This window comes from Macrobrachium rosenbergii, chromosome 37, assembly GCF_040412425.1.
Source record: "Macrobrachium rosenbergii isolate ZJJX-2024 chromosome 37, ASM4041242v1, whole genome shotgun sequence".
NCBI lineage: Eukaryota > Metazoa > Arthropoda > Malacostraca > Decapoda > Palaemonidae > Macrobrachium > Macrobrachium rosenbergii.
Genome location: NC_089777.1, coordinates 20110706 through 20124036, shown reverse-complemented (window position 1 = coordinate 20124036; position 13331 = coordinate 20110706). Strand labels below are relative to the sequence as shown.

Below are 13331 nucleotides of genomic sequence, written 5' to 3'. Positions count from 1 at the left end.
CCACCAACCGTCTTAAAAGCAGCAGTAAGGACACGGTCTGCCACCTGGAAATATGCAACCGTAAATCAGGGTTGTTCAGGGCTAAATAAATACCGTCACGGTAGGATGAGTTTGGGATGGTGGGTAGGGGGGAGGGCGGGGGGAGCACATAGACTCATTCATTATATCCCTTTCAAATTAGGGATATAATTCGATCATCACCTATGAAATACGTAATTGGGGGAGGCGTCTATCAATGGGACAATTTACCGATCATAGATTCGTTACGGTGACTGACAGGGCTCGTTTGTAAACACACAAACACACACACACGCGCGCGCGCGCGTCAACGGTCAGGTAAGCGACTAGTAGTAGCTATTAGTAGTAAGGTAAGCAAAACCCGTTCTAGAAAAGGGTCAGATTGATCCAACAACAGCCAAAAAAAAAAAAAAAAAAATTTAATAACAAAAAGAACCACGAATATCGATACTGAATTATTCCTTGATATTATTTTACTTATCTGTGACCTTCTAGAAAGTGCAGATAATAACTTAATTTTTAGTGTAGGAATTACAGCAATTCTGGGATGAGGTTGCAAGGCCAGTGATCTTTCCCACAGTTTACCCCTCCCCTGCCTCCCTCAACCCTCTTCTTTTATCCGGGCTTGGGAACGGCCTGAGCGTATGAACAGCTCACATTTTTAATGTGCTTTTGAATATACCACTCTATCATAAGTGCATTACTTTGCTTTGGTTCAAGAGAGAGAGAAAGGAAACCGTAGCATTAGTACTATAATCTAGTGAGCAGGAAAGATGGTAATTTCGGACTTAGGCCCACCTTGTATACCAGCACAGGCTTTCGGCTAAAGGTTGACAGTAAAAGTGTGGTAAAGTGATGATGGAGAAGGGAATAAGGTGCTGATATGGACTTCTGGACTCTGGAAGGTAAGAAAAGATATTGTGAGAACAGGAAATTACAGTCACTTTTAGTAACCTGTGTACATACACCAGTTATTAACAATAACAATATTACTTTCTTTTAATGTGTCAATGTTATTTGTTGTAGAGATTTTAAGTGTGTGTGTGTGTGTGTGTGTTCGGTCCAGGTGGACCATTTCACCATTTCTGAAATGAAGAGTACCCACTTTGAACCTTTGCTGTGACAGGGATGTAAGACAGACTATAGGCCTAATAGCTTTCGTTCTAAGGTTTTATTTGTTTTTTGTGTGAAAACCACGTCTTTTGTTGAATGTCCTCTAACATGAAAACAGCGGATTATCTCTCTCTCTCTCTCTCTGCATTGGTAGTCACATTTTTCGGGGTAATTATCCCAGGCCATTTAGGGTGCCAGGGTCCCGTTAGGACCTCAAACCCTTCTTTGTGTACTCCTGTATATTAGCTTCTAACCTTGACTCGGTTGAGAGAGAGAGAGAGAGAGAGAGAGAGAGAGAGAGAGAGAGAGAGAGAGAGAGAGAGAGAGAGAGAGAGAGAGAGAGAGAGAGATAAACAAATGGATATGAGGGTACAAAATTTAAATGGAGTGACGCTCTGAGAAGTTTATTAATGCCTCTGTGAATATTGGGGGCGGACGATCATTAAAACAAATGAGATAAAGTATTGGTTCTAGAGTAGAACCTTGAGGTACTCCTGTATCTGGTATCACAGTATTACCTTTGGCGGCATTGAATGAAAATTATTTGTCTTGAAAAGAGAAAGCTGTAAATAATGTTATTTTGAATGATAGGCCTATGTGCCACACTAATTCAAAGGTCGTTCCCGTAGCTTTTGAACTATCCCTTTTTCGAAGATTTTTATGAAGATCTCAAGCAGATAGACGAGTCTATAACTCAGTTTGTCTATTTAATCTCTGTTTGACTTAACTAGAAAATTATTAGACTTATTTTACTTGAGTATTAGACTTATTTTCTCAAGTAAACATGGGATTGGGAAGTATACCAGTGTAACTAGGCCTATTGCCAACTATTATTTTGCAATTGTGATGAATTTACTTGAGTGTAAATTATGATGATACCACTGTTACTAGGAGCCTTGCTTCCCAGTCTCGTTTATGACAAAATTATCAGCCGTATTTTTCAGAGAAAAGAATATCAGTTGAACGTGTCTTCATTTGCATTCACACATTTCAAAGGTGTCTACTTGCAGTTTCTACCGCAGTTTACCATTTTAACATTTTCTTTAATTTTGCAATGTAATGAAAATGTAAACTTTTTAAAGGGTAAACTTCATAATTTTACAACGATATTTTGACATTTTTTCCCTAAAGATTTTCTCTCGTTTTCTGGTCCATTATCAAGGGAAATTTCTCCATACTGTGGGAATTTAATATGAACTTAAATGTAAATGCTAAATATATAACAGTTTTACTTTATGTAATAGTATATCTTAACCAAACGACAACTTGAGTAAAGTAGAGGTTATGATTTTCTTAACATTCAGTGTTAATATTTTAGAATTCACCTTCTCAATATACGTAATGGACTCATAAATATCTCTTGAAGATTTTCAGTACTGGTGAATATTCACCAATATTTACTTTTCATCATTTCATCCAAGGTCACAGCGATGTCTATTTAACGATTTTATTGTTGTTGCTTTCCTTATAACTTTCAAAATCCGTCTGCATCTTACTATACCAGATTCGTTTATCAAAAATCTATAAGATTTCTAATTTTTTAAAGAAAAATTTTATATATCTTAGACTTAAACCTATAAAATATTATTTTATTGCTATTTTTAAATGTATTTAAATTAAGTATTAAATTATATCTTTATATCTAAAAAATTCTTACAATAGCTATTTCATCCCTAGCGTCCTGTATAAAAGTTGCTAGCTGTTATTTTAAATCGTCTTTATTTCAGTAGTTTTATCAGAAAATTTAGAGTAATTTAGCGTTTAAATAGATAAAAACATATATATTAATCATATCTGATATTAATTTATAAAATTTAATGTAAATTTCTGAAAAACGAAGGCAATGTATCCATGAAAAAATTGCCAGTTATCATTTAAAATATTTATTTTTTTACATAGCTGTTTTGGCTCTCAATAGATGTCTCTGGCAACATCACAATTTTTTTTCCAAAAGGGAACAAGGCTAATGTATTATACGAAAATTTATTTACTGTTAGATATTCAAATTTTTAGTAAAAATACATCTAATTGTGATAAATTTGTATCTAAATTAATTTTTATTCAGTTATAAACTCCTACAACATTTTTTCAAAATATTTGTATTTCTATTTTAGCCTTGCGCCTGCTGCAAAAAAATGCGTCTACTTTTTGTTTTGCCAAATTCATTTTTGCAAGAACTCTTTAAGACATCTAAATTCCAGGGAAACACATGAAATAATTGATAATATTTTAAAAATTTATTGTATATAATTAATTTTTATACAAATTTATTATTATTAATAATTTTAATTAACAATTTAAATAATTTTGACAGTAGTTATTTATTTTTTAATCTTGGCCTTTAAAATACTGCTAGCTTTTCTTTTTCCTTATATTTATTTCAGTAACTTCTACAGCAAAAATTAAAATAATTTAACTTGAAAATAATTATATATTTATTATAAAACTGATTCTATATATCAATTTCATGAAAGGCATTAAAGTTTACGTAAAATCGAAGGCAATATCTTTCCACTTGCAAGATAAGTTTCCAGTTACAATATAAAGTTTAGTTCCGCCCCCGAATATGATTTTAAACTCTTTAAAGTCTTTAGATATCAGTGCCTCAAGTTACCTAAGGCGGAATAAGCTTTCAAAAAAAATACGAAAATAAAAAAATCGTTAAATAGACTGGATGAAAAGTATATTATATGATGAGAAATGAGTGAATGTAGTACTGAATTTGGCTCGAGCCGCTCGACATGATTGGAACAAAAATGGAGGACATGACAGGCCAGTTTATCTGAGAGTTCGTCTCTCTATACCTCAATCGGCTTGACCGCCAGCTTAACAATGTCTTTTCACGCCGCATCTTATAGTGACGACAAGTCTCCTTTTGTATATGCATTGTAAGTTAATATATATTCAATATACTTCAGTTAAAACAGTGATTATCAAAGGTAGTCTGCTTAGTTACAGACTGAATGATGTATTGAAATCACTGCCGGCCACGTGGCCCCATCTTGTTGGGCCAAAGGTAAGGTAGCCAAGGGCCTATTCCCGTGAAGTTACTCTTATAGTTCGTACTTTAGGCTAGACCATGTTGTTTAACCTTGCAGGTATATGAATAGGCAAGGCCAAGGTTAGTGTTACCGGAATGAAGGCAGTCTTCATTTAAATGTATTTCCAAACTTTATATCTAGTTTGGTTTATGGGGAAATTTATTTGGTAATTATAAGCACTAGCTCCGTGCCAGTTTTTTTACCTTGGAAACTGGTTTTTTTACACCTTAGCGCTTCTGATAATGTCAGTGAGTTTGTTTGTTGTTGGCCAAGTTATTTGCCCCCTAACTCTACCCAATAGTAAAGGGGGACTGTGGGAATTTGGGGTTTTTGGTGGGGGAGAACACAGAAATGGAGCCGACATGTTTACATTGGGGAGGTGGCATCTGGAGGGGAAAAACGAGAGGGAGCCATTCGCCAACAGGAGGGAGTTAAATGTTTTTTGCCGTGTTTAGTACTGGCATCAGGGGGGGATGGAATGTCCCTTCACCGTGTTTAGTAGTGGCCCAGGGTTGGGTACCCACACGTTAACAAGTTATTGCACTTGCCGGACGGGATATGAACCGTTCCAAAGCAGACGTATGGAAACCCTTGTTGGATGGACTTCAGGTCTTAATTGAAGGATTCGTGCAACAAAAATTCAAGATAAATCCATAATTAGCAACCAAAAACTGGAAAAGTCAAGTTAGAAGGGGTTAATTACTACTTAGATCTACGATTTATTGATACATAAAATCCTTTTGAAGATTAAGGTGCCATATCCTGATTTAGCAAGCCTTTTCCAAAAGCCATTAGGAAAAATCTTTGGCTTTTTGGAAAAGGGATATTAGCCGTGCCTGTTTTTACCGTTTCAACTGGTTTTTACTACACTTTTAAGATCTGGCGGTGCATTTGTTTGCCAAATGGAAATACCCGTGTTTAGTAAGGTAGAATAGCCTAGCCACGGGATTGAACCATTCTGAAACAGACATATATACCCCTCTGTTGAAGATCGCGTATGGAAACCCCTTGTTGGATGGACTTCAGAGGTTAATTACAGGTTAATTTCGAGCGCCAAAAATTAAAGGTTAATTCATAATTACCAACCAAAAACTGTTTGGTTTTTGTGAAAGGCTATATAGTTAGACTTAGCTTATAAGTTTTGCCAAACAATAGAGATAAACTTTGGTACGTCTAAATTTTTCTTGCCCTCCATACCTGGACCCGTGAGCTGCTGAATGGCCACCTTGGCCCCAGTGCCTGGGCTTACGTCCTAAATATCATACATCCATCCATACCCAGGCCTACATTGTACATCTTCGTGACAGTGTTGTCTTTGGAATTTGATGTTGGTGAGAGGCGTAAGGAGTGCCCATATCTTTGGTAGTTTTAGTTACACTTAACAGTTATTTCCCCAGCATTGTGTTAGCCTAGGCTAATACCAGTTTGGAGTATTTGAGTTTTTTTATTTTTTTTGCTATTGCCTTAATGCACCTTAATATGCTTAAGTACAAAAAGCATACTAAATTCCGTTGCAAATTTAAGCTCACTGAGATATTTACCATCTTTTATGTTTGTGTTGCTACCCATAGGGCTGGTAATAAACACAGCGTTCATGCGAGTGTGTGTCATATTAAAATAAAAATCATAACTTTTCCACATGCTTAGCTCAGAGTTACAAGTAAAGGCTCAATGGATCACTCTCGCAGGCTGCCCCTATTCTTATTCCCAGGTATAGGTAGTGCTCATAGTGCTGTGAAGTTTATAGGTCATTAGTCCATTGGGATCTAGTCCAGCGATTGGAGCTGAGATTAGCATTAGACTTTTGCCTTGCACGGCCATATCAGCCTCTCAAAGAACAATTCAAAGAGCATTTAAAATTGAAATTACAGCTAACCATGCTAGGCACCTAACTTACAATCAGTACAGGTTGTGAAAAATAAAAGGGGTGGCTCTGCTATTTAAGGGTATGGTTACGAGTTCATTCAGGGTAACCTAATTGCTCTCTAAAGCCTCCTCCCACCCAAAGGCTGAATTCTATTAGACCCAGGGAATATGAAAGGACAGTACGTTTATTTTTTCCGGGTAGAGTGCAGTGACCAGTCATGTTCTCCCCCTCCCCCCCACCCAGGTTAGGGCACAGCGTCCAAGGCTAGGTTAGTTAAAAGTTAAGTATATCTTAGTTTAACCAGACCACTGAGCTGATTAACAGCTCTCCTAGGGCTGGCCCGAAGGATTAGATTTATTGTACGTGGCTAGGAACCGAGTGGTTACCTACCAACGGGACCTACAGCTTATTGTGGGTTCCAAACCACATTATAACGAGAAATGAATTTCTATCACTAGGAATAAATTCCTCTAATTCTTCATTATCTGGTGGGAGAGTCGGACACTGGGCCAATAGCATGCTAGGCGACAGCTCTACCCACCCCTCCAACGAAGAAGGCTAGGTTAGGTCAAGGTAAGTCTGGTTAGGTCATATTCCCACTGAAATGGTTACTACAGAAATGCTTACTAGGCCTACAGTAGCCCTGACCCCTAACTCTTGTCCAGTAAGCTAAATTTCGCAAAACTAGACACTTGTCACTGTGTTAGCACTATGAAAGGATGTAATTGCAATAAGGGGAAAGTACTTATGTTCATTTTGTAAATCATTAATTGTGCTAAAAGGAGGCCTTGTCAGTCGACACATACACAACTTACTCCCTTTAGAGGGGTAGTGCCGTTAGTGCGCAGTAGGCATTAAGATTCTTTGCAGCATCCTGTTGACCTCTTGCTGGAACACCATTTAATTCCTTATACTGCATCTCCATTTCTATTTTCTTTCTTCCATCTTAATTTCTGCCCCCATTTTCCTGGTGCAACTGTGAAGCTATCCCCATGCTAAACTTTTATGACCCTTTTACTCGCAGTTTCCCTTTCAGTGCTGAGTGACCTCATAGGTCCCAGTGCATGACGACCATTAGCCTATATTCCATTCCATTATATGTATACTACCATAAGTTGATGCACTCGGATTCCTACTATTTTTTTGTAATTTGCAGATGATTTCCATCAAGTCAACAATGTTAGAGTCCTGTATGCCAGGGAGATAAGAGAAGATTAGAAAATTTGTTTCTCTATGTGCCCAGTAACTCTGCTTGCTGCTGTTGCTCATCTAAGGACACCAGGGAAAATGTCTTCAACAAGAGATTAAGGTATGTGTCGCAGGGAGGCCACTACAATATCCTTATTAGAATATCTAAGTAACAGACTAGAAGAGGATTGTATGGCATCTGTTATTAAGAAATATTTTATAAAGTTTTCATATCCATCCAAAGGCATGCGTTTGGTGGCTCTCGACTCCACTGATAGTCTAATGAAGTAGTACTAGATAAGCAGGTGTAGAGTTAAATTTCATTTACTGTATTCTGTGTAAACTCAACATATTACATTGTTCATATCCCTCAAAGCTTTTAAGGGATATATAATGAACATGAAAAACATATGCTTTTAAGGGATAAAATGTTTTATGAAAAAATGCATATAGTACTCACTTTGAGTATAAAAGATGTACAGCTATGCTCTTAAGTGAAGGAACATGATTGCATAAGATTTCGTTCAATATTCACCACCTGGCGACATAACATGCTCCATATTGCAATGCGAAAACACTATTATTTCATGCAATAAGGCCATAATATGTTTCATAAGAGTGAAATCTGTCAATTAATTCAAATATCATATGAGCCAAATTTTGGGAAAACTGAAACATTTCCATAAAACATCGTTCAACAAAAAATGTCATAATCAAACCTCAGTTCAAATGTTAGAATAAAAAAAAATGAAATAAAAAACATTGTCATAACATTAATATTGCTTCCAATGCAACCATAAGATTTGAAATAGCCTTACTTGATTGTTTTTAACCTCAACAGTATATACAAAAGTATTATTGTAGCTAGAACACATCTACCGATATCAACGGGTGAGCAGAGTGTGTGTTATGCAACCATTAATAATATGAACCACTTGGAACATGGGTCTACAATGAATGGTGACTTTGAAATAATCTTGAAAACACTTCTTATATTTGTTAGAGGAATATTTGGACTTAAATAAAAATAAAAAGGCTTAAGCTGTATTTCTTAATCACTTCAAAAATTATGGCTTAGTAGCAAATACGTGCTTATGCAATTATTCTTTTGTTAAAGCCAAGATTTAGTTCTTAGGCCTAGGTGTGGTAGATTTCTTTAGTTATACATATATTACACTCAGCATTCACATCTGTATATTAACAATTTCTGGCCAAAAAGCTTATGAAGTTATCTACATATTCTTGCACTTCAGGTTACCTATGAATGAATAAATTATACACCAAAAGTGAGCAGAAGGACTTTTATGAAAATATTTTAAGCCAGTTAAAAAACAAGTGTTCCGTAGGCCTTGCTATTAATACTAATAGATATTTCGATTAGTAGCCATCTTCTCCATATAATTTAAATTTTCATCATCATTTATTCTTCAAAGAACAGGTAATCTCCACAGTTGAATCCTTTAGTAACAGAGATTGCATCTCATAAGGCTTAGATTATTTTTTTAAGCCTATAAATCATTTTGGAACATAGGGTTAGCTTGAACGCTGCCTAAAACTTATTAAAGAATACTTGATGTAATTCATATTCCTGTTTTGGAAATGTTATGACTGTTGAGCTTATTAGTTCTCCTTTTATAATGCTGCAGAGGTACTTACATTGACCAGCCTGGGGAGCACTACTAACCTTATCACGCCATGCTTTGAGCTAAGCAATGTGAAAAAAAAAGAATCCGTTTAAATCACACAGGTTACGAATTATGGCAATGCATAAAAGGGACCATATTTGTATAATCACAGGGAAAATAGTGCTGGCTGTCAATTTCCAAACATGTCAACATGTGTGACGTTGGAAATTCAAAAAAAGTTTAACACTACTTGGCAACATTCATTGAGTCTGAGATTTTGGACGATACAAAAAAGAATCATGTCTCAGATTTGAGGATGACTTTACAAGGTAAAAAGTAGTTTGTGTATTATACAGGTATACTAGCCACCACCTGTTGATTGTCTCAACAAGCACTATTATTTAGAAAAGTTATTTGATGATCTCAAACTACATTGCAATGAAAGTAATATCAAATGTCATATCACAATCACAAAAACCTCTTAAGAAAAATGTTACAGAGGAAGCAGGAGGGAAATGTATGCAGCACATAGTCCATGTAGGTTGCAAATGCTGTCAGTGCATCTAATGCAGTGCACTGTAAGCATTGCATAAGGTTCTCTGCAATCTTGATAGCTGGGTTGGAGAAGGTCCTGATGGTTTCTTTTTGTTTTTTGTAAAACTTTCTGTCTCCCAAGGTTAATAGATTCTATAGTTTTATGTTGACGTAATATTTTTGTCGATGAGCGCAAGCTTAGTTTGTGTTCTCAAAAGTTCCTGAAAAACTTATTTTTAAGCCACAGTGTAAGTATATGGAACCGAAAGGATTGTTAGCTGATAGTCAGTATGCATACAGGAAGCTGATGGGTACCTGCAGTTTTTTTACACTTTACATGCCATTTGCAAGAGAACCTTGATAAGCATTTTGAATGCAGAGTAATCCAAATATAAATTACAAGGCACTTACTTATTAACTTAAGAATCCTTGAGTTGGTGGACATGTTTTAGGATTACTTCAAGATTTCCTTACAAGTAGGCAGCATCAAGTTGCTGTGGACGGGAACTTGAGTGAACCAAGACCTATGTTTTTGGAGTTCCACAGGGCAGTGGTGTTAGTCCACTTATTTTTAGTGTACAATTGATATGGTTTTTGGCCTGGAAAACAAGATTGTTTAGTATTCTGATGATGTAACACTTGTGGGTGTAGTAAAGTCTCTGCTTATGAGAAATGAAGCTCCCCTCAACCTTAGTTGGGACATGAACTGGATCAAGGAATGGTGTAGTCAGTGGGGTATGAGGCGGAACTCCAATAAAATGAAAACACTATTGATTAGCAGATGTCGTACAGATTTCCCACTCCATCCTCCCCTTCGGGTAGATGGAACTTTGCGATTAAGTTGGAAGCTTTAACTACTGATTGAGTCAGAAGCTTTAACTATTCTAGGTGTAACTTTTAACTCGCATCTAACTTTTGAGAAACATCTAATGAAAGTTTCAGCAAATGCCACACACAAGTTAGGTATTGTTCGTAAGGCCTCGTGTATTTATAACAGTGGTAAAATCAATGCGACCTTTTTTAGATCATTTGTTCTTCTTTGTTGGAATACTGTACTGTTCTGTGATGTGGATTTCTGCTTCTGCCGGAGATTTATCTCTTTTTAAATAGAGTGGTTTGTGGTGGTAGGTTTGTTTCTTAATAGTACCAGTTATGACTTGGACCATCAATGGATGGTCTCTTTATTTGTGACTTGGACCATCAACGGATGGTCTTTTGTTTGTCAGTTTTTCATAAGTTGTAGTTCAACAGAGATCTTTCACATTCACAACTGATCCCAGATCCCCTTTTTCTGCCGAGAGCAACCAGATTCGCTGAACAGCAGCACCAATATGCAATAAATGTGCTTCGCTTTTGAACTTCGCAGTTCCAGAGGTCCTTTGTTCCTTACACCGTTGGACTGTGGAACAGCCTCCCAGAGGATGTCGTACAGAAGTTCAAGCGAAAATGCAATGCATTACGACCTTAATACTATTCTTCTTGCAATTTGATACATTTGTATCTATTTATGATTTTTTTTCCTTTTCTAATAAGTGGGATCACTTTCTCTTGTTTCCCTTTACTTCTCTTTCTTCCTAATGAACACCATCTTCTTTGGAAGCTTGAATTTCAAGTCATTGGCCCCTGTGGGCTTGTTTTATATACATAGGTTTCATTTACTGAATAATGATGATGATAATAATAATGCTGCATTTATTTATTTTCTCTCTTTGGGTACCCAGTTTGAAAAAGAACATAATGATAATCATGACAGTAATAATCAAATCCATTCTAACTTTAACTTCAAGTGAATGGTAGAGGAACAGTTTTAACATTTTTTTTCCCTCGTATTACAGATCATTCTTCAAGGAAGATTGTCCATAATGAAGATCCAGTTTGTCAGTTTCTTGAAGACCATGGCGGCTTTTCTATGGACAGGTCCACCTCATCAAGAAGAAAGATCGAGGAATACTAGTTTTCTAAGATGTCTTTGATTTCAACTTTATTTTACAAGGAGTAGCCGTAATCCAGGGAGATGGTGAAGGTTGTAAAACGTTAGTAGCACATTGGACTCACTTGCCCACCTAGATCACATGTTTAAAACTGTAAAACCAGTATGTTTTTGGTTTAAATAATTATACTTTTTTTAAAAAATGAGTTGTGCATCTCTCTCTCTCTCTCTCTCTCTCTCTCTCTCTCTCTCTCTCTCTCTCTCTCTCTCTCTCTCTCTCTCTCAAGTGGTACAGTTTACAAAATTTGCACCAAAAAACTTGGAGATTGAAAGCTTCGTACTTAAGAATAAAGGATCTGAGTTAACTGATATAATTATTTCTTTGGTTTTTCATAATTCTAATTGAAATGACTTCATACCACATTTTCCAGATTTGTGGCAATTTAGAATCATCTACTGTAGTATGTATGTTGCCATTTACTTGCTAAAATAACTTCTCATTTGCTACTTGGGCAGGTCTCATTTTAGTTAAATTTTATGTAGAGTGGTGGGTCCGCCTCATGTGTGCAGAGTGGTGGGTCAGCCTTTTGTATGGAGTGGCAGATCAGTAGGCCTAACTCAAAAATTACGAAATTCCAGGACATCCTATACCTTTGTGTCCGTTCCAATCCCCTAAAAACCCTGGTTTCCCAGCAATATCCCCCTTACCAATTATTGGAGCCTTTTACATATTCACTGACTGCAAGTCTATGAAAATCATGCCAAAAAATATTTTTCGTGAATTCACCAGCGAGATATACCTTGGTGTCCGTTCCTCCCACCAGTAAACCATGTCTTCCCAACAGGGCCCCCTTACCATTTATTGTAGCCTTTTGCATATTCATTTACTGCATGTTTACGAAAATTACGCCAAAATATACGGTTTTCAAAGATTGCCTACCAAGATATAGCCTAGGCTATACAACTAAACTCAAATTTTACCAAGCCTAAGAATTAACAAATTTAACCAGATTACTGTCATAAAAATTGCTATTATATAAAGTCATGCCTAGCCAATCTCACATCACGTATCCTATCGGCCCAAGGGTCTGGGATAGACACACTTAAATCTTTAGTCAAATTTTGACAATTATTAGTTATTTAATCTTCCAAAAAAATTTAAAATATGCGATTAAATAAGTTTTCTGTGAAATATTGGTGAAAAATACTTGTGACAAAAGAAAATACCTGAAAATACTTGGCGTGTAATCAGCACATTCAAATTCGTTGACATTTGACATTGTTTACTATTCCCAATCCCTTGGTGATGTTTGGTTTGGAAATATTTTAATACCTTTATTTATCAGATGAAAGTTGATATATTTGATAAATATTCAACATTATACAATGATAATGTTAAAAATTATTATGTTTTAAGGCTATAAGTAACATTAATTTGTTGTTAACGAAAAATATCAATGAAAAAAGTTCTAGTGCACCAAATCCTCAAAGAAAAGTATACTTAGCATGGCGTTTACGTCTGTTGGTGACGTTTGGTTTGGAAATATTTCTAGTGCCTTTATTTGTGAGAAATTTGATATTCCTACAATAATACAAATACAAATTTTGTTAAAAATTATTATTATTATATTTTAAGGGTAATATAAATATTTCATTATCGAAAATATTATCAATGAAAACAGTTCTAAATACGCCAAAGCTTTAAAGCAGTATATATCTACATGGCGTTTACGTCTATTTTATACATAATAAAAACGTATGCTAATATACTTTACTTCACAAACATGTACGCACATATGCATTATAGATTATTTAACTTTCATGTATTATAACCAAGTTATCAGAATTTAGCAAATATACAACTCTGGTATTTGCAAAACAAACTAAAACAGAACTTGATAAGATAATGTATTTCCAATTGTGCCGGGTTACTAAATTTAGTCCCAAGTTTAGGTAAGATTATTACAGAAATTACACAAATGCGTGTGTTTGGTGTACATCTGGTGATGATTTCA

At 35.7% G+C, this 13331-nt stretch overlaps 1 long non-coding RNA gene across 1 annotated transcript; it reads left to right on the top strand.

The window, feature by feature from the left end:
- The first annotated feature begins 3697 nt into the window (after positions 1 to 3697).
- LOC136825393 (uncharacterized) lies at positions 3698 to 11562 on the top strand. The gene is made up of 3 exons (XR_010849319.1): positions 3698 to 4019; positions 7196 to 7348; positions 11222 to 11562. It is a non-coding gene; the product is annotated as an uncharacterized lncRNA (long non-coding RNA).
- Positions 11563 to 13331: the final 1769 nt, after the last annotated feature.